Here is a 21,140-nt window from a genome sequence, read left to right as displayed (position 1 = left end):
CACTGGGTGCTCGTAACAGAGGTGTGACACATGCTCAAAACCATCGCTTTATTTCCAGACGTCGACCGAAAAGTAATCGGTACGCATGCGACAGCGTGCGTATCTAATACATAAAAACGCTATTTTGTGGTGCTCACACCCCGGGTTCCATTTGTGAAAGGGTCAAGTGTTTAGGATAGTCATTGGGCTAGGAACCATATGTATAGCCAGCAGGAGGATCGTTTACATGTCACTGTCTTATAGTACGGGGTCAAAGTATGAATATTACACACTTCCTGCTGCTTAGGCTAATGGAGCAAATCGGTTGGTTCTTTATGAATTTGGTGTGGTCTATGGCGCGCTTGATGGGACTTACGAAGGTTCCACGAAAGGGTGTTTTACAGCGAACCAAAAGCCAGGCGAGGATTCCAAGCCCGTTATACACAGAAACCAGCTGATATTTTTACGATGTTTTCCTAAGCTCCTCATTTCGAACAATTCTGAAAATTTTCTTCATATTTTTATCCATTTCCGAGATGCAGAGTTCTAAAATTACCATGTTTGCACATGTAAAATACATACTTAAATCCGATGTGAGACAAAAACGTAGTATGTAAAGTGACGTATTGCGGAGAAATATGGTCATCAGTCCCCTAGAACTTAGCCGGCCGCGGTGGTCTAGCGGTTCTGGCGCTGCAGTCCGGAACCGCGGGACTGCTACGGTCGCAGGTTCGAATCCTGCCTCGGGCATGGGTGTGTGTGATGTCCTTAGGTTAGTTAGGTTTAAGTAGTTCTAAGTTCTAGGGGACTTATGACCTAAGATGTTGAGTCCCATAGTGCTCAGAGCCATTTGAACCCCTAGAACTTAGAACTACTTAAACCTAACTAACCTAAGGACATCACACACATCCATGCCCGAGGCAGGCTTCGAACCTGTGACCGTAGAGGTCGCCCGGCTACAGACTGTAGCGACTAGAACCGCTCGGCCACTCCGGCCGGAGCCGGCCGAAGTGGCCGTGCGGTTCAAGGCGCTGCAGTCAGGAACCGTAAGACCGCTACGGTCGCAGGTTCGAATCCTGCCTCGGGCATGGATGTTTGTGATGTCCTTAGGTTAGTTAGGTTTAACTACTTCTAAGTTCTAGGTGACTAATGACCTCAGCAGTTGAGTCCCATAGTGCTCAGAGCCATTTGAACCATTTTTGAACCACTCCGGCCGGCTGCGGAGAAACAGTCTGCAGCCTGTGGTCTCGTGGTAGCGTTCTCGCTTCCCGAGCAACCCGGGTTCTATTCCCAGCGGGGTCAGAGATTTTCACCTGCCTTGAGATGACTGGGTATTGTTGTGTCGCCTTCCTCATCATTATTCATCTCCATTACGGTCGGAGGAAGGCAATGGCAAACCATCTCCACTAGGACCTTGCCTAGTAAAGCGGTGCGTGTCTCCCGCGTCCTCCCCCTACACTCCGTCAGGGAGTATGGGACTTCATCATCATCAGCGGAGAAATATGCTGTATAGTGTCACGGTTGTCATCTGGGAACGCCGTGTTGCAGTACTGAAGCATAAGCAAAATTTTTTGCTCGTAAAATCCAGTCTGAAGTATAAAATTAGTTTTGCGTTATTTCAATTTTACGTAAAGTAAACTATGTAACTGTTACTGAGCAGTACATTTCGTTTCATACGAGTTACATGTCCTGCTGCAGCAGGGAAAAAGAGGGAACCAGAGGGAAAATGTTCCCATTGGAGCACAAAAATTACGAATATGTTCGTGTTTATTTAAAAGACTGTAACTGAAAATTGGGGTACCAGCTGACTCATACTACCTTCCTCACTTCCTCAGCTCCTTTAAAAATTTCCCAAATATTTTGGCATGTGAACATATCACTTTTTTTGTGCTGGAAGACAAGAAGTCAGTGGCAATGGGAAAGAGGCAGAATAGTAACAAATACTGGATGATAGTAGACAGTAGTTACAGAAAAAGCGAGGGAGACAATAGCATTGTAAGAGAAACGGCGAGACAGAGTGGCGAAGGAACATAGTTGACAGTGACAGAACAATACTAAGAAAAGAGTGAAAGAGACAATGGCGGGGGGGAGGAGCAGAATAAAGAGAAAGACGTAGTGGAAGTGAGTAAAAACCAATGATAATGAGAGATAGAGTATATGACAATGACAACGAGGAAGAGAGAGATAGTGACAGTGAGGTGAGACAGCAGCAGTAGGAAGGAAGGAAAGAGACAGTAGTAGTAAGGCAGAGCAAGAGGGAGACAGTGATAGTGAGAGGAGACTATAGTAGTAGATCAGAAGAGCTGTGTCTGTGAGAGAGGAGACAATGACAGCCACAAAGAGAAAATGAGTTGGGGTGAATGAGTTAGAAAGGGAAAGTAGGAGTGGATGAGTGTAAGCGACTTACAGCGATGGACTAGAGGTTGTTTGTGAGTTACGGTGTGTGTGAGTTACAGTTACAGAAAAATCGAAGGAGACAATGGCAGTGTGAGAGAAAGAGGACAGAGTGGCGATGGAACAGAACGAAACGGTACTAGAAAAAGAGTGAAAGAGACAATGGAGGGGGGAGAGGGGGGGAAATATAGAAAAATAGGTAGCGGAAGTGAGTGAAAGCCAGTCATAATGAGGAATGGAAGCTAATCGGAGTCTGAGATGAGTCGCGTGTTAGAAAATGAGCGAATATTTCCGCATGTCATAATTTTTGGGATTTTTTTTTTAAAGTGCTGAGGAAGCTAGAATGAGGCAGCTGGTACGCCACTTTTCAGTCAGAATCTTTTAAATGAACAGGAACGTATTTGTAGTTCGGTTCTTCGATAGAAGTATTTTTTCCGCTGGTTATTATGCCGTCGTGACATCTTCAAACTGAGGAAACACTTGCTGCAGCTCGTCAGGAATTGGAGAGATACAACTGTTAAACTGCATTTCGAGAAGCTGTTAACCAGCCGTCAAGTTCTACAGTATATAGTTCACACAGCCTTGCTGGAAGAGATAATTTGGTCTTCATTTTCTGTTTTATAGGTAACTACACATGTTGGAGAATCGCGAATTGGGGGAAGGAAGAAACTTCTCACTGAGTGGTCAGAAATAATTTGAAAAACTTGAAAGATGCTGCAGAGTAGGTTGTACTGAGAGATGAATGTTGAGAAAAAAGTCGATACGTTGCGTCGTTTCCGAGTTTGTTAGACAATCAGTTTGTTGCACCCGCAAATTCAAGCACTTTCGCGCACTGAAATGCGGTAATGCTCACACATCTGTCGGTCCATGAGTAGCTACTTGTTCAAATGCTCATTGTCATTTAAAATGTACCTTTTTCGGAAGCGACAGATTTAAGCTGGGTGACCGAAGGCTACGTCTCCTCGGTTTGAGAAAACCGAAATGAGAAAGAGTTTGGCGACACTGTCTCTGACATGCTGCTTGAATTTGCGCGCGTGACGACCTGATTGGCTAATTTCAATGTTGAATAATTTGGAAACCGCGACGTATGGAATGTTTTCCTTAACAGTCTTTTCTCGGCGGAACCACCCCCTCATCACGCTTCCTAGACTGTTTCTAACCTCCCTGTCGTTCTTGCTGTGGTCTTCAGTCCTGAGACTGGTTTGATGCAGCTCTCCATGCTACTCTATCGTGTGCAAGCTTCTTCATCTCCCAGTAACTACTGCAGCCTACATCCTTCTCAATCTGCTTAGTGTATTCATCTCATGGTCGCCCTCTACGATTTTTACCCTCCACCCTGTCCTCCAATACTAAATTGGTGATCCCTTGATGCCTCAGAACATGTCCTACCAACCGATCCCTTCTTCTAGTCAAGTTGTGCCACAAATTTCTCTTCTCCCCAATTCTAGTCAATACCTCCTCATTAGTTATGTGATCTACCAATCTAACCTTCAGCATTCTTCTGTAGCACCACATTTCAAAAGCTTCTATTCTCTTCTTGTCCAAACCATTTATCGTCCATGTTTCACTTCCATACATGGCTACACTCCATACAAATACTTTCAGAAACGACTTCCTGACACTTAAATCTATACTCGATGTTAACAAATTTCCCTTCTTCCGAAACGCTTTCCTTTCCATTGCCAGTCTACATTTTATATCTTCGCTACTTCGACCATCATCAGTTATTTTGCTCCCCAAATAGCAAAACTCATTTACTACTTTAAGTGTCTCATTTCCTAAAATAATTTCCTCAGCATTACCCGACTTAATTCGACTAAATCCCATTCTCCTCGTTCTGCTTTTGTTGATGTTCATCTTATATCCTCCTTTCAAGACACTGTCCATTCCGTTCAACTGCTCTTCCAAGTCCTTTGCTGTCTCTGACAGAATTACAATGTCATCGGCGAACCTAAAAATTTTTATTTCTTCTGCATGAATTTTTAAACCTACTCCGAATTTTTCTTTTGTTTCCTTTACTGCTTGCTCAATATACAGATTGAATAACATCGGGGAGAGGCTACAACCCTGTCTCACTCCCTTCCCAACCACTGCTTCCCTTTCATGTCCCTCGACTCTTATAACTCCCAACTGGTTCCTGTACAAATTGTAAATAGCCTTTCGCTCCCTGTATTTTACCCCTGCCACCTTCAGAATTTGAAAGAGAGTATTCCAGTCAACATTGTCAAAAGCTTTCTCTAAGTCTACAAATGCTAGAAACGTAGGTTTGCCTTTCCTTAATCTAGCTTCTAAGATAAGTCGTAGGGTCAGCATTGCCTCACGTGTTCCAATATTTCTACGGAATCCAAACTGATCTTCCCCGAGGTCGGCTTCTACTAGTTTTTCCATTCGTCTGTAAAGAATTCGCGTTAGTATGTTGCAGCCGTGACTTATTAAACTGATGGTTCGGTAATTTTCACAACTGTCAACACCTGCTTTCTTTGGGATTGGAATTATTATATTCTTTTTGAAGTCTGAGGGTATTTCGCCTGTCTCATATATCTTGCTCACCAGATGGTAGAGTTTTGTCAGGACTGGCTCTCCCAAGGCCGTCAGTAGTTCTAATATAATGTTGTCTACTCCCGGGGCTTTGTTTCGATTCAGGTCTTTCACTGCTCTGTCAAACTCTTCACGCAGTATCATATCTCCCATTTCATCTTCATCTACATTCTCTTCCATTTCCATAATATTGTCCTCAAGTACATCGCCCTTGTATAGACCCTCTATATACTGCTTCCACCTTTCTGCTTTCCCTTCTTTGCTTAGAACTGGTTTTCCATCTGAGCTCTTGATATTCATACAAGTGGTTCTCTTTTCTCCAAAGGTCTGTCTAATTTTCCTGTAGGCAGTATCTATCTTACCCCTAGTGAGATATGCCTCTACATCCTTACATTTGTCCTCTATCCATCCCTACTTAGCCATTTTGCACTTCCTGTCGATCTCATTTTTGAGACATTTGTATTCCTTTTTGCCTGCTTCATTTACTGCATTTTTATATTTTCTCCTTTCATCAATTATGTTCAATATTTCTTCTGTTACCCAAGGGTTTCTAGCAGCCCTCGTCTTTTTACCTACTTTATCCTCTGCTGCCTTCACTACTTCATTCCTCAAAGCTACCCATTCTTCTTCTACTGTATCTCTTTCCCTCATTCCTGTCAATTTTTCCCTTATGCTCTCCTTGAAACTCTGTACAACCTCTGGTTCTTTCAGTTTATCCAGGTCCCATCTCCTTAAATTCTCCCTATGTAACGTAATCTAGAAGAACAGGAGACAAACCGAGCGAGGTGGCGCAGAGGTTAGACACTGGACTCGGATTCGGGAGGACGACGGTTCAATCCCGTGTCCGGCCATCCTGATTTAGATTTTCCGTGATTTCCCTAAATCACTCCAGGCAAATGCCGGGATGGTTCCTCTGAAAGGGCACGGCCGACTTCCTTCCCCATCCTTCCCTAATCCGATGAGACCGATGACCACGCTGTCTGGTCTCCTTCCCCAAATAACCATCCAACCAAGAACAGGAAACGCCGCGAAAAATGTATGCTTGAACATATATGGAGATGCTAGACAAGCCTGCTTGTTGTGCTGTTGTGTCTAATGTTGTGCGCCATCCTCAATACGTTTCAAGCGTCGTGATCTGTGTAGTTGTGGATTCGTTATGTCGGAGCGAAGTGAATTCAAAAGTGAACAAGTTGTTGGGGCTCGTCTGGTGGGTGCGTGCGTAACCAAGGCAGCCAAAGAGTTTGGAGTTTCAAGAGGTACCGAGTCGGTAGTCTCTACGGCAAACAGCGAAAGCGCAAAGGCACGTCTGCTAAATTCCCAATGTGGGCGAAACTTTGTGTTGAGTGATCGCCGCGGACGGTCATTGAAGAGGACTGCCACGAAAAATAAGAGGACGATAACGAAAAAAGTCACGACAGAACTTTATGTGGTACTCGGGAACCCTGTCAGCACCAAAAGGTGTTCAAAAATGTTAAATTGTGTGCGAATTTCTAAGGGACCAAACTGCTGAGGTCATCGGTCCCTAGACTTACACACTACTGAAACTAACTTAAACTAACTTACGATAAGAACAACACACTCACACACACACACACACACACACACACACACACACACACACACCTATGCCCGAGGGAGGACTCGAATCTCCGACGGGGGGAGACGCACAATCCGTGACATGGTGCCTCAAGCCGTGCGAATGCCGGACATTTGCCACGCCGGACATTTGCCACACTTGCCCCTTCGCCAGGTAGCTTAAGTAGCGACCCCTCAGGTAAGGGACGCCCTTCCTCGTACTTCTTCTGTCCGCACCGCTGTCTCCACATCTTACTCGATACAACCAGTACGCAACGGACCTTCTTCTTCGACATCTTAGCGAAATACAGAGCTTCTTTTCCGAAATTGAAATATTTATAACTTTTGGGAAACGAAAGCAATACCGACGATTATGTCAGTATGTAGTTAGTCCTGTCAGGTATAAATATAGATCCCTCTGTCTGTACGGTAGCTTCCTTTCACGCTTACTGATTGCGATAGAAACAGTCCATCGACATGGGAGCAACAAGAATGGAATGATGTAAAGAGAATGCGAATGTGTGCTAATCACTTCTTTTTATACGTTGCATTTGTGCCTTCTTTAATTACTACAACTGCATGCCCAAAAGACAACAAGGAAAGAAGAAATGGGTATGTGAATGTTTGAAAAGAATAACGACATACTCCATATTAATTTACTCTCTAAAGTCCGATATCCCTTGCGGCGAAACATTAGTTAATAAAGTGTAGCGGGACAATGTTCAAAACATGACTGAAAATACGTTCACTAAATGGAGATAAGAGAATCTATGACTGACATGTCATCTAAAGTCGACGTACAAGTTTAAAATGTTATAAATAAGGAAATGAAGTGATACAGAATGCTATGATTGTAAGGTACGTTGTTGTTCTACATTGTTTAGCTCTGGTGTTTACAGGGTCACAGAGAAAGCATCCTAGGTTTTGGAGGGAAAAGCCGTAATTGTAATGGTCTGCCCTACAACAGAAACAAGAAGCACAACTTAAATAAAAATATTGTAATGTGTGTTCCAGCTCACAAGTGACATTGAAGCAGATAGTTCCTGTGACTTAGTATAGGTAGAGGTTATATTCGACAACGGGCATAAATTAATAACTGGCTCCTTTTACAAACCCACGGTCTCAGATGAAACAGTTGCTGAAAAGTACAAAGAAAACTTGAGTCTCATCACAAATAGGTACCCTACTCATACAAGGGACCCCACCCTTCGGAGGAGGTAAAATCGTGGCAAATGTCCGGCGTGGCAAATGTCCGCACACCAGCAGCGCGGCCTCTCCGCGCGGCCTCTCCGCGCGGCCAAAACAACATGAAGAGAGCTTCATCAGTTTGGAATTGTAGGCTGAGCTGGAATTCCAAAACCATTCATCAGTGATGAAAACGCCAGTAACAGGAAAACGTGATGCCCAGTACATGAAAGCGGGACTATCGAACAATGGAAGAAAGTAATTTGGCCGTATGAATTCTGCTTCACACCGTTTCCAAATTCTGGCCTAGTGTACTTCCCGAGAGTGAAACATTGCAGGGTTTCGGTGATGGTTTAGACAGCCATATCGTGATATTCCATGGGTTATATGGTTCTTTTGCAAGATCGCATTGCTCAGAAGAGTTATGTGATCATTTTGGGTGATCAAGTCCGTGATGCTGTGTTCCAAGACGACAAGGTCCCTGTTGACACAGATCGCACAGTCCACGACTAGTTTTATGAGCACGGGGACGAATTATCGCATCTCCGCTGGGAAACGTAGTCACTATAAGTCAGCATTATTGAGGCTTTGTGATCTACATTGGAGAGAAGGGTGCGTGATCTATATTCTCCTCCATCATAGTTACCTCAAACTGCCACTATTTTGTAGGAAGAATGGTGTAAGGTTCCCTTGAAAACCGTACAGAACCTGGTTTTGTTCTTTCCGAGACGATAAAAAGCAATTTTAAATGCATCGGTTTTTCTATGCCATAGACATGGTAATGTGTATTTGGTGTCTCCATACTTTTGTTAAACCCCTGCAATTACTACACTTTGACTAAATTAGCGCCACTCACAATTGATTGTTATTACGCAGAGGTAGGCAGTATTGGTTGTTGCTGCCTGTTAATGTGTAACTTCGCTCGAACCACATCCCTGAAAGCTCTTTTTCATGATGGGATTCACGGACCGCGATATGTGAATGAATGAATGGAACAATGAACAAATCTGCTAACTCTAGGGCAGCTTTGGAACAGAGGGCAAGTACGGTCATTGGTCATAACTCTTGTGTCTAGGAAGTCTGCATACTCGGTTAGCTGGACAAACAATCAAACAACTCGTATTAACGAGTTTTATTGCTAATAGACAAGACACAATTACAGTACGTAACTTTGATTGAAGTGTCGCAAGCAAAGGGCGACATACAAAAATAATCTGTATTTGCACTGAATGCTGATCTCTAACCGACAAAAGTCTTTCTAGAACTGCTATCGAAGTGCCTATCGTTGACGGTGCGGCGCTTGCCTCCTCTCCGCCTAGGGGCCACGACTAAGACGTTGTCGTCCTGGAAGAGAGGTCAGCGTGCGATTGGTTGACATCTTGTCACAGCCTTCTCTGCTCTGACGTACTGGCGCTTAACTTTACGCCGTAACAATAACAACGCTAGAAGGACAGAGTAAGGACGACATGACAAGCAGAATCGTACTGGCAAAGGAGGTATTCCTCGCCAAATGAATTCTACTACTATCGAAAATAGGCCTCAATTTCGGGGAGAAGTTAACGAGAATGTACGTTTCGAATACAGCATTGTACGGAAGCGAATCGTGAATTGTGGGAAACCGGAATTGTTGGGAATCCAAGGACTTTTTGTAATGCCACTTCCTCGGACGAAAAATGAAAAAAGGAAAAATAGCAACCAATACCCCAAAAATTTCCCCAAAACAAGTCCCAAATTCCATGAAAAGTGAACAAGTAACCAAAGTTCCACTTAACACTATTATTTGGATAATAACAAGCAATTGAAACAAGAACCTTATACTTAGTAATTTATCAACTTTTATCGTGAGTAATGGCTTAGGAAAATTTGAGCCATTGTCACTACGTTACGAGAGTTAGCCGAAGCTGGTCAGACTTGTTTGAATAATCGTATATGTAGGCGCAGTTAGATTGTTTTTCGAGAATTGATAAAAATGGTTCAAATGGCTCTGAGCACTATGCGACTTAACTTCTGAGGTCATCAGTCCCCTAGAACTTAGAACTACTTAAACCTAACTAACCTAAGGACATCACACACATCCATGCCCGACGCAGGATTCGAGCCTGTGACCGTAGCGGTCGCGCGGTTCCAGACTGTAGCGCCTAGAACCGCTCGGCCTCTCCGGCCGGCGAGAATTAATAATTGCGATCTACTATGACGCAGTGAAACGAAACATTGACTCCAACTATAACATCGTTTAGAATTCAGATAGAGGACGACCTTATATTAGACCGAAGTGAAATTTTTAATTAGATAACTCGAACTCAACTCTAGTTAGGCATTGAACAGTGGTAGACAATTGACTTCATTCGTAATTGCAAATGGACTCTGGAACTTGGCAATAGTTTTAAAGCAGACAATTTATAAATCCCCCACCATCACCTAGGAAAGCTTCTTCCTCACGGCCTTGTTCGGAAGTGATTAATGTGAAATAAATCACCCTTTCGTGCCAATTTACGCGTTTGTGATTCCAAATTACAAAATTGTTTAGAGACATAACTGTGATCTTTTGCGTGCTGCTATAATATTTGACTGAAGCGCTCGGCGAATATATAGAAACTCTTGACGTTAGGAAGAAATCGCAATGTTACGACTTATTACAGGCTTGAAATTACAACAAATGGTTCAAATGGCTCTGAGCACTATGGGACACAACTGCTGAGGTCATTAGTCCCCTAGAACTTAGAACTAGTTAAACCTAACTAACCTAAGGACATCACAAACATCCATGCCCGAGGCAGGATTCGAACCTGCGACCGTAGCGGTCTTGCGGTTCCAGACTGCAGTGCCTTTAACCGCACGGCCACTTCGGCCGGCTGAAATTACAACCAAACAATGAGGAAGTTGGTGTCGGTGAAACTGAATTGAATTTATCATTAATATTTTTTATAGCAACTGTGAACCCATCGAATATAAACGAGTTAATTACGACGAGTAGCGTAATATTGCTCGCAATTGGTGAAGTAAATGTCACGCACACGTCGAAGAGTTCAGTTCAGCACTGTTTTTTGTAACGTCGTCTTTACCTAATAACAGTATCATCGCTCTACCGACTTCGCCGAGTTTTAGCCAGGGCTGATTAATACTAATTTATCAACTACGAACTAGAAAAACCGGCGACGTTACATTTTGATGTGCTATAGAAGGATGTGGAAAACACTGACAAGGAGAAGGGACAGAATGATGGGACTTGAGACTTTAGGGTTATCTATGTATCTTTCTAACAGGTAATTGAGAAATTTGGGTGCCGTGAGCTCAGCCTTCTTTCTTTGGACCACCTGTTAATGGTTCTTGTGGTCTCTGAAGCTCCAGTTGCGCGTCGAATCGATGATAATGATAAACATGGGGCTGTGAGTGCGTCTCTGACGATTGCTGGGTCTGTCGTCTGTCTAGGTCCATTGCTTCTTTCTTGATTCTGGGTTCGGATCGTCCACCCATTCCTGCCACCGCCGTCGAATAGTGGCATCACTGTTATTCAAATCCTGACCGGATGCTGGCCGATTCGTCTAAGCAGTTTCTCTGAACCTAACTACACGTCCTCTTTCAAATGCTGACATCTGCGTTCATGGTCCACGCGATTGTCTGGGAAGCATAGTTACTGTCCAACTGAATACGCGCCGGCCGGGGTGGCCGAGCGGTTGTAGGCGCTACAGTCTGGAACCGCGCGACCGCTGCGGTCGTAAGTTCGAATCCTGCCTCGGGCTTGGATGTGTGTGATCTGGTTAGTTATGTTTAAGTAGTTCTAAGTTCTAGGGGACTGATGACCACAGCAGTTAAGTCCCATAGTGCTCAGAGCCATTTGAACTGAGTATGCGGAAACAAATCCGCTAAGACTTTGTGTCCTGGTGTTGACATGTCCCCTGTTTACTATGCTTGTCAGCTGGACAGTGGAAATGCGCTACAGCGTCACACATCCATCCATCGGAAGCCGACGTTTCCGCTCACTTCCCTGTGCCACTCCCGACGGTATCCTCGTTTTTGACAAACGCTCAGAGGTGAGGACAATGTACTGTGGGATCTACTACTCAACAAGTCTTCGAGATACTCACATATCCGGGAACCTAATTCGCTATACAGACATTAGTCAACAGTCTTCAGTGAGTCACCGTGTCCTTTTCAGAAATATGGGAGTATGGAACCTGCCTGTTGCTTTTCATCCATAGTTTGCACAATATGGTCGGAGAAAAGGGAAAGCTGAATTTCGCATGAGTGGTACTTTCTAAATTCGTGCTGATGTTATGGACAGAAGCTTTTCACACAAAAAAAAATGGTTCAAATGGCTCTGAGCACTATGGGACTTAACTGGTAAGGTCATCAGTCCCCTAGAACTTAGAACTACTTAAACCTAACTAACCTAGGGACATCACACACATCCATGCCCAAGGCAGGATTCGAACCTGCAACCGTAGCGGTCGCGCGGTTCCAGACTGTGGCACCTAGAACCGCTCGGCCACCCCGGCCGGCGCTTTTCAGACACAAGGAATTTTTTCACATTGTAACTGACACTGAAAAGGCATCAGTCACGATACTTCTCATTAGCAAACTCATAACCCACACCGGAAAACAGATGTGCTCTCTATGTGACCAGCTGAATGGGCACAAACGAAGATGATTCTCGTCAGTAAATAGTCAAGCAATGTTTCGGCATTATCGACCGCTGATCCCATCAGAGCACCCCATTACACCCCTTGCGGTGTCATAGCAGCTTAATCCCCGATCCCCCGGAGTTAATCTCTTAATCTGAAACCAGTGTAAGAGCTACAACGGACCTGTCCCTATACACTGGGCAGAGTGGGGGGCAGTCCGCGCCCCGTGCTGTCGCCTCGTGGAGTGGAGAGGAGTGGAGTGGTGTGAAACTCATTAGGCGAGGAGGACGGCGCCGGGCTGGCGCACATGCGTGCGTGCGTGCGAGTGTGGCGGGGAACGCCGTGGGCCGCAGCACACACCGCACGGCCGCGCTATTGTCATGGAGATGTGGCAGTCGGCGCTGCCCAGGGTCCGCGTTAACCCGCCAGGGCCTCCGTCCCCTCCCACCCTTGCTCAGCACTATCTGCTGAACGCCACCTACTGTCTGCGTCTGCATGAGCCGTTTGTCCACTTTACAGCAGCGTATCTCACAAGACGTGATGTTAATCCAAAAACAAAGAACTTATTTGATGCATTTTGGCTGGAGAACATGGCAGCATTTTCATAAATTGTACTGAAGGAAATACTGCAACCATGCACAAGTTTTCTTGAAATGATTTTATTATACCATTACTAGTTTCGTGCCTGAGCCCATCGTCAGATGATAGCGTTTATAACACCCCCCCCCCCCCCACCCCTGTTTCCCGGGGTTTGCGAAATTAAAAGTTAACAATGACCGTGAATTATGAATTTTGACCCGTGTCGGGATAAGGCATCCGGATCCGAAGTAAATAATGATTATTCCGCGGGAAACTGGAGATGTTATAACTTGATCGTTATTGAATGAGTAATTTCATTCAAAAACGATCGGTAAATGAAATAATGGAAATAATTTGGAAATAAATTTTGCCAGTAGAAATTTTGCCGAAAGAAATGATTAAGTTGTTCAAAAATGGCTCTGAGCACTATGGGACTTAACATCTGTGGTCATCAGTCCCCTAGAACTTAGAACTACTTAAACCTAACTAACCTAAGGACATCACACACATCCATGCCCGAGGCAGGATTCGAAACTGCGACCGTAGCGGTCACGCGGTTCCAGACTGAAGCGCCTAGAACCGCACGGCCACATCGGCCGGCTCGATTAAGTTGTGAAAGCAATTAAAAAATCGTTCGCCAACTCAACTGACGAGCGACAGTACTGTTAAGTACGTGAATAATTGTGTCAAAAATAAAGTTTACCTGTTTGTAGCGCAGCAGGTGGAACGGGAACTTTTACATAAGTGCTGTGTCAGGCTCAGTAGTCATATAAAATAATGTCATAACAATCTAACTACACTTAAACGTTAATGGTTAACTTTCAATAAGTATTTTGATAAGTATGTTGATAAGTATTTTGTTCATAATTTGTCAGCTAAGTGCAATGCTGACAACACAGATAATTATCTATCGGGATTTTGAATAATGGACTGCCATTCTGTCTTTAAAATTACGTACTTTGCACACTATAATCTACTTGTAATGAAATATATTTGCCAATAATTGATTAACTATGTTTTGAATGATAATAATTCATTAATTGGGCGATTGTCAGGTGGAATAAGCTTTATAGTTTCATGAAATATCCTTGAACTAACTTCAGCTGAATATGCATTGAAATAAGTCTTAATAATCAAATTTGTTACTTCAGTCTATTATTAAGTTACTACGGTTGGCGTAAGCTTATTAAGTGCAACAATTAACTACGATAGCAAGTCGTTCAAAACAGTCTGAAATTTACTCTTCACCGTCTATGCAAGTAATTTGATAATTAACATATTTTCTCTTGATAATGGCGTGACACACTCGGTTCAATATGGTAAGGATCGGAAGGAAGCTACTTGGTATTATTGTCGGGTGGAATGTAACTGCAACACTTCGATTATAAAGTGCTTGTTATTAATTGTTCAACTTCAGAGAAAAGCACAGTCACTGGCAAGCCTTCTACAATTTTATCCTACAAAAATTACGTAGATCTTACTTCCCTCGTTGTAGGTGGATCGACGGAAGTCCACGGCGGCGACACAATGTGGCAGCGGGCTTTTACTGTTGCAACTTGGGCCCACAGTGCGCTTCACATTTAAGCCCTCGTTCCTTCAGCACTATGCTCATTAATCCATAATAACTTGCCCGGCCAGCCGGCCGGAGTGGCCGAGCGGTTCTAGGCGCTACAGTCTGGAACCGCGCGACCGCTACGGTCGCAGGTTCGAATCCTGCCTCGGGCATGGATGTGTGTGATGTCCTTAGGTTAGTTAGGTTTAAGTAGTTCTAAGTTCTAGGGGACTGATGACCTCAGAAGTTAAGTCCCATAGTGCTCAGAGCCATTTGAACCATTTTTTTGCCCGGCCATGCTTTCAGATATACCGAGCATTACCTTCCCGTCGTACTTAGATCCACACACTAGCCGTTAGATGTAACACAGCTAGGACTAGCAGCACTCGACTGTACGTCTTACTCCGAGCACGGCGTCACTGCTACTACTGCCCGCTGGCGCGCTCCCGCGCCCAGCAGCACGACAAAACAATCTCTCTGACTTCAACGTTAACTAAATATGCCCTGATTTGCCAGTGTTAAATATTACATAATTTAAACATAGTATTTACAATACATGTTTACACTAGACAATAGATCGTATACAAACAGTTTCATGTGTTAAGTAAGCGAAAAAATTCATAGCAAGGACTGTTTTGTAGCGTCACATGTTAACTTACTGCACGTTTTACATTTGTGTCCTAAAATACACTGTAGCGCCAAAGAAACTGGTATAGGCATGCGTATCCAATTACAGAGTTATGTAAACAGACAGAAGACGGCGCTGCAGATGGCAACGCCTATATAAGACAACAAGTGCCTGGCGCAGTAGTTAGATTGGTTACTGCTGCAATGGCAGGTTATCAACATTTAAGTGGGTGTGAACGTGGTATTATAGTAGTCGCACGAGGGATGGGACACAGCATCTCCTAGGTAGCGATGAAGTATTGATTTTCTCGTACGACCATTTCACAAGTGTACCGTGAATATCAGGAATCTGGTAAAATATCAAATCTCTGACATCGCTGGGGCGGTAAAAATATCCTGGAAGAACGGAACCAATGACGACTGAAGAGAATCGATCAACGTGACAAAAGTGCAACCCTCACGCAAATTGCTGCAGATTTCAATGCTCGGTCACCAGCAAGTGTCAGCGTGTGAACCATTCAACAAAACATTGTCGGAGCCGAAGACCCACTCGTGTAATCTTGATGACTGCACGACACGAGGCTTTTTGCCTCGCCTGGGCCCGTCAACAAAGATATTGGCTGTTGATGACTGGAAACATGTTGCCTGATCGGACGAGTCTCGTTTCAAATTGTATCGGGCGGACGTGTACGGGTATGGAGACTGTTGAAGCTGATGGAGCCCCTGTAATGGTGTGGGGCGTGTGTAGTTGGAGTCGTATGAAACACCTCACAATTCTAGATGCGACTCTGACAGGTGACACATACGTAAGCATCGTGTCTGATAGCCTGCATCTATTCATCACCGTTGTGCATTCCGATTGACTCAATTCCAGCAGGGCAATGCAACAAGCCACACGTACAGAATTGATACAGAACACTCTACCTTACGCTGGCAACCGATCCCCACAGACATGGGATGCCTTCCAACGTGCTGTTCAGAAGGGATCTGCACCCCCTCATACTCTTAAGGATTTTTGGACAGCCTTGCAGGATTCGTGGTGGCAGTTCCCTCCAATAGTACTTCAGACATCAGTCGAGTCCATGCCACGTCGCGTTGAGGGACTTCTGCGTGCTCCTGTGGGCCCTACACGATATTAGACAGGTGTACCAGTTTCTTTGGGTCTTCGGTGTTTAATGATGCATAGTTTACAGAAGGTTTTTCAGGACGCAGATGTGAAATGTAAAATCTTCTGTAAACTATGTATCACAAAAATTTTCTTATATTTTGGGACACAAATCTAAAACTAGCAAGAAGTCAGTACTACCATATGACGATGAGTTCAGGTCCGAAACTTGTAATGATATAACAAAAACCTTTAAAGAAAACTTGTGGCTGGTTGCAGTATTTCCTAAAGTGTAATTCAAAAACAAAGAACACCATGAATTATGTTCCACAGGTAGCTAAACTGCACATGACAGTATACACATCTGATTCGGCCAAAGTTCGTTACCACGGTTCACCGCGATACCACACTGAATGTTCCGTGGTGGCGTAGAGTTTGAGTGACGCGTTAAGAAAAGAAAAAAAATTATACGAGGTGTGTGAAAAAAGTAATGAAACTCTGAATTTTTTACCGAGCATAGTTCTTATTTTCTTCGAACTACGATATTTTCCTCTACAAAGTAGTTCCCTTCGGCAGCTGTTCGCCGGCGGAGTCGTTGTTCCCAGTCTTGGTAGCAACGCTGAAAGGTGTCGACGGGCAGGGTATTTAACATGCCAGTCACATTCTTTTGAATGTTCTACAGAGTCCTAAAATGACGTCCTTGCTGGAAAACCAAATAGTCACGAGATCTGAGATCAGTTGAATGGCGGGAGGGGGGGAGGGGGGGGGGTTGGAACAACACGAATGCCTTTTGAGATTAAACATTCCGTGACGAAAGTGGATGGGCTGTCGTCACTATGGAGCATCCACTTGTCTGCAATGTCCACTCTACTACATTCGCCCTTTCAAGAACATCTTTGTAAAACACTTGGTAGACAGTTCGGCCTATAGGGACAAATTCTTTATGTACAATACTCCTACTGTGATAAAGAAAATCAGCATTGTTTTGATCTTTGATTTGATTTGTTCATTCAGATGAGAGGTTCCGGTGTGCCACTCCTCATTTTTCCGCTTTGTCTTAGGATCGTACTAAAAAATCCGCAGTTCAACACCTGCAATTACGTTGAATCATTCGTGGCCTTTAGCAGTCGTCTCCAGATTATTCTTATTATTCGGCGCGATTTTGGCACAAACCTTTTGCGTATGCAAATCTTCTGTCAAAATTCGATGTACAATGAAAACGTACTGGTTTGATTGGTCATCCATCATCCATATTGTTAAATATCTGTCTGATATCCCAACAGCACGAAGTTCGTCTTCTGGAGCAAAGTTCATCGTCAACGTGTTATCGGCCTTCCAAAAATGAATTTTGTCAGCAAAAACTTGTGCTCTTGATAACGAATGTTCCCCATGGACCCGTTTCAACTTTTCAAAGATCACACTCGCGGATTCCCCAAATATAACTTGATGCCGTAATGTTGCTCTAAATTCCGTTGTTCCATATTCGCAACACACAATAAAAATAATATTGATGGCGCACGCAGTAATGACGTGATGTCCGTACGGAGCTGAAACTAGGACTGAGCATCTGGAAGTAGAACACAGAGTTGCCATATAGCTCGCAGTATTGTCAGCCTCATTATTTTTCTCACCCACCTCGCATGTGCTGCACAGACGAATCGGGAGTCATTCTTACGACTTTGCGAAAGGGTAGATTGCTATAGCCTGGCGTCTGGCAGCGAGCATCTTGGAATTGAAGAAACTGGTCAGCACTTCGCGCGTTACTATAGTGAGCGTTGGAATGATGAAACCACGAATAGCCTGTAAGATACTTCCTGGCAGATTTAAACTGTGTGCCGGACCGAGACTCGAACTCGGGACCTTTGCCTTTCGCGGGCAAGTGCTCTACCAACTGAGCTACCGAAGCACGACTCACGCCCCGTCCTCACAGCTTTACTTCTGCCAGTACCTCGTCTCCTACCTTCCAAACTTTACAGAAGCTCACCTGCGAACCTTGCAGAACTAGCACTCCTGAAAGAAAGGATACTGCGGAGACATGGCTTAGCCACAGCCTGGGGGATGTTTCTAGAATGAAATTTTCACTCTACAGCGGAGTGTGCGCTGATACGAAACTTCCTGGCAGATTAAAGCTGTAAGGACGGGGCGTGAGTCGTGCTTGGGTAGCTCAGTTGGTAGAGCAGTTGCCCGCGAAAGGCAAAGGCCCCGAGTTCGGGTCTCGGCCCGGTACACAGTTTTAACCCACCGATGGTATCTGTTCTATCGGGCATGTCGGAAAGAACAGATACCATCTTCATACAGTTTTAATCAGTCAGGACGTTTCATGTCAGCGCACACTCCGCTGCAGAGTGAAAGTCTCATTCTGGAAACATCCCCCAAGCTGTGGCAAAGCCATGTCTCCACAATACCCTTTCTTCCACGAGTGCTAGTTCTGTAAGTTTCACAGGAGAGCTTCTGTGAAGTTTGGAAGGTACGAGACGAGGTACTGGCGGAAGTAAAACAGTGAGGAGGGATCGTGAGTCATTCTTGGATAGCTCTGATGGTAGAGCACTGGCCCGCGAAATGCAAAGGTCCCGAGTTCGAGTCTCAGTCCGGCACACAGTTTTAATCTGCAAGGAAGTTTCACATCAGAGTGCACTCCGTTGCCCAGAGTGAGAACCTCATTCTATTCACTACTGATTTATTTCGTTTCGCTTCGTGTAGCGTAAGGCACAATGCACACTCGACAGAATATTCAAAACTTGGAGGTGGATTTTACTTCAAAGAAAGTCGTTCTTGAGAAATAAAACTCTGATTGTTGACATAGAGAATGCACAACGTAAGGGGACAATAACGATTACAAATTCCTCTAATTAAAAAAAAGGTATAAACATTTCAATCAGTTGACATATTTATGAAATCATGAAAAACAAAGAGAGCAAATTAACACTAATCATGAAAGTTATTGGTTGTCTGAGGGATTTCCTTCAATTAGTACTTCTGACAAACAAACGTTTCAGCCTTGCGCGTGCCTTCGTTATCTTTGTCATTCCTTCAAAATCTTCTCCATCAATATAAAGGCCGAGAAAGTATTATTAATGATTTTTCGTCTCCATAGTTGAGAATGCCAGATAATTTTTCCCACCTCTCTTTCTCTGAAAACCTCGACTGTTCGCTACTATGCCTCAAATAAGGATGCCCTAGCGCTGCATAGCTGACTGACTAGCAAGCCAAACATATATAAAACCAAACGCAGAGTCTAGGATCTTATTCACTACTCCTGTAGTGCGTCGATTCACCTTTGTGCGGTACAGTAAAAGTGAATTATTTACAATAGCATAAAGCACATGAGAACCTTACAGGTGTACCAAGAAGTTATCAAATAGGTGGTCGTGATGTTTTGGCTCGTGTGTTTGGTCTTCAGTTCTGATTTACAATTTATTCTCTAAAACATGTTAAAGTATAGAAAACAGAAAAACATTAAGACATTGTATCTTTGTTCATCGATGGATCTTTGTCTCCATGGCAGGTTTAGCGACTCCGCTACCAGCGGCGGTAACTGTGTCCCATGGCCCCCAGCCGCGCCAGTTGTCCGTCTGGGGAAGCACGAAAAAGGCAATAGAACTGGGCGCACAGCAAGTGGAAGTTTGTCATCTTGAGTCAGCCACGTGAAACGGGTGATCGTCAGCTACGCTAGCCACCGTCGTGTCCTATTTCTTATTTTAACCCTTATTTTAAACATCTATTCTTCCTAATATTTCCATCTTCATGACTAGAGGTAGCGATTGTTAAGATAATCATTACAAATATTTCAGCATACAACCACTAATGACAAAAACATAATCCTCAGCAACGCGTTTCGGGAATCAATCTCCCATCATCTGGATAAGTAAATTTGAATGGGCAGGCGTCCATAAAATACGCATGCATCGTGTGAAGCGAAGTATACCGGATGTCTCTCCTGTGGGTCGCCAGGAGCATTTTCTGTGGTGTTCGGCAGATATTTGCAATTTATTTTTTTGCAGCGTGTAGCTAGGGTTAAGCGAATAATGGCCAGCACGACTTTCATGCGACGCCCAGCGTTTCCCACTACAAACAAAATGATTTTAAAGTGGTAAGAACCGCTCGTGGTCTCGCGGTAGCATTCTCGCTTCCCGAGCATGGGGTACCGGGTTCGATTCCCGGCGGGTTCGATTCCCGGCGGGGTCGGGGATTTTTCCTGCCTCGAGATGACGTCTTCATCATCATCATTCATCCCCATTACGGTCGGAGGAAGGCAATGGCAAACCACCTCCACTAGGACCTTGCCTAGTAAGGCGGCGTGGGTCTCCCGCGTCGCTCCCCTATGCCCCGTAAAGGAGTATGGGACTCATCAACAACATGGTTCATTGGGATGGTCGCGTAAAAATCTACTTTAAAAATAATGTTGTTTGTAATGGACAAGAGACCTTCGCTTTCCATCGACGCTGGGCGCTGATGATCTCGATGTTGAGTGCCTACAAAATCCATCCATCGACGCAGGGCGTCGCAGGAAAGACGTGATGAACAGTATTTGTCTAGGCTGACTTCAACTACACGTTGCAAAAAAGTAATTGCAAATATTTGCCGAAACCAGGGCGAGAGACATGCTGCATAACACAAACAGGTAGGAAATTTTCGAGATGTAGCGAGCATGCAAACGCTTTTAGATTGGCCAAAGACGCACATCGGTAGTTGCCAAGCATACGTACGTACTGGTCACCACATGAAAGGCACAGAAGAAAGAGGTGATACATGTAGATAAGAAGGGAATAAAAGCCAACGTGCTTGAGGAACTTGAAACAGCAATCTACAGGGTTAAGTTTACTAATGTACTTAATATAAAAAACTAGTGAAAATCGTAATGCATTAAGTTGACGTTAGTACGATAAATGTGAACGATATTGTACAGATAATCATTGGTGTGGTGTCTCTTCATGTTCTTTGGAATGCTATGGAACAGTTGACGGCTCAGTGTAGTCTGTCAGAG

The sequence above is a fragment of the Schistocerca serialis genome, chromosome 8, assembly GCF_023864345.2.
Source record: "Schistocerca serialis cubense isolate TAMUIC-IGC-003099 chromosome 8, iqSchSeri2.2, whole genome shotgun sequence".
NCBI classification, from domain to species: domain Eukaryota; kingdom Metazoa; phylum Arthropoda; class Insecta; order Orthoptera; family Acrididae; genus Schistocerca; species Schistocerca serialis.
The sequence above is the reverse complement of the archived record's forward strand: the minus strand, read 5'-3'. Positions refer to the sequence as shown.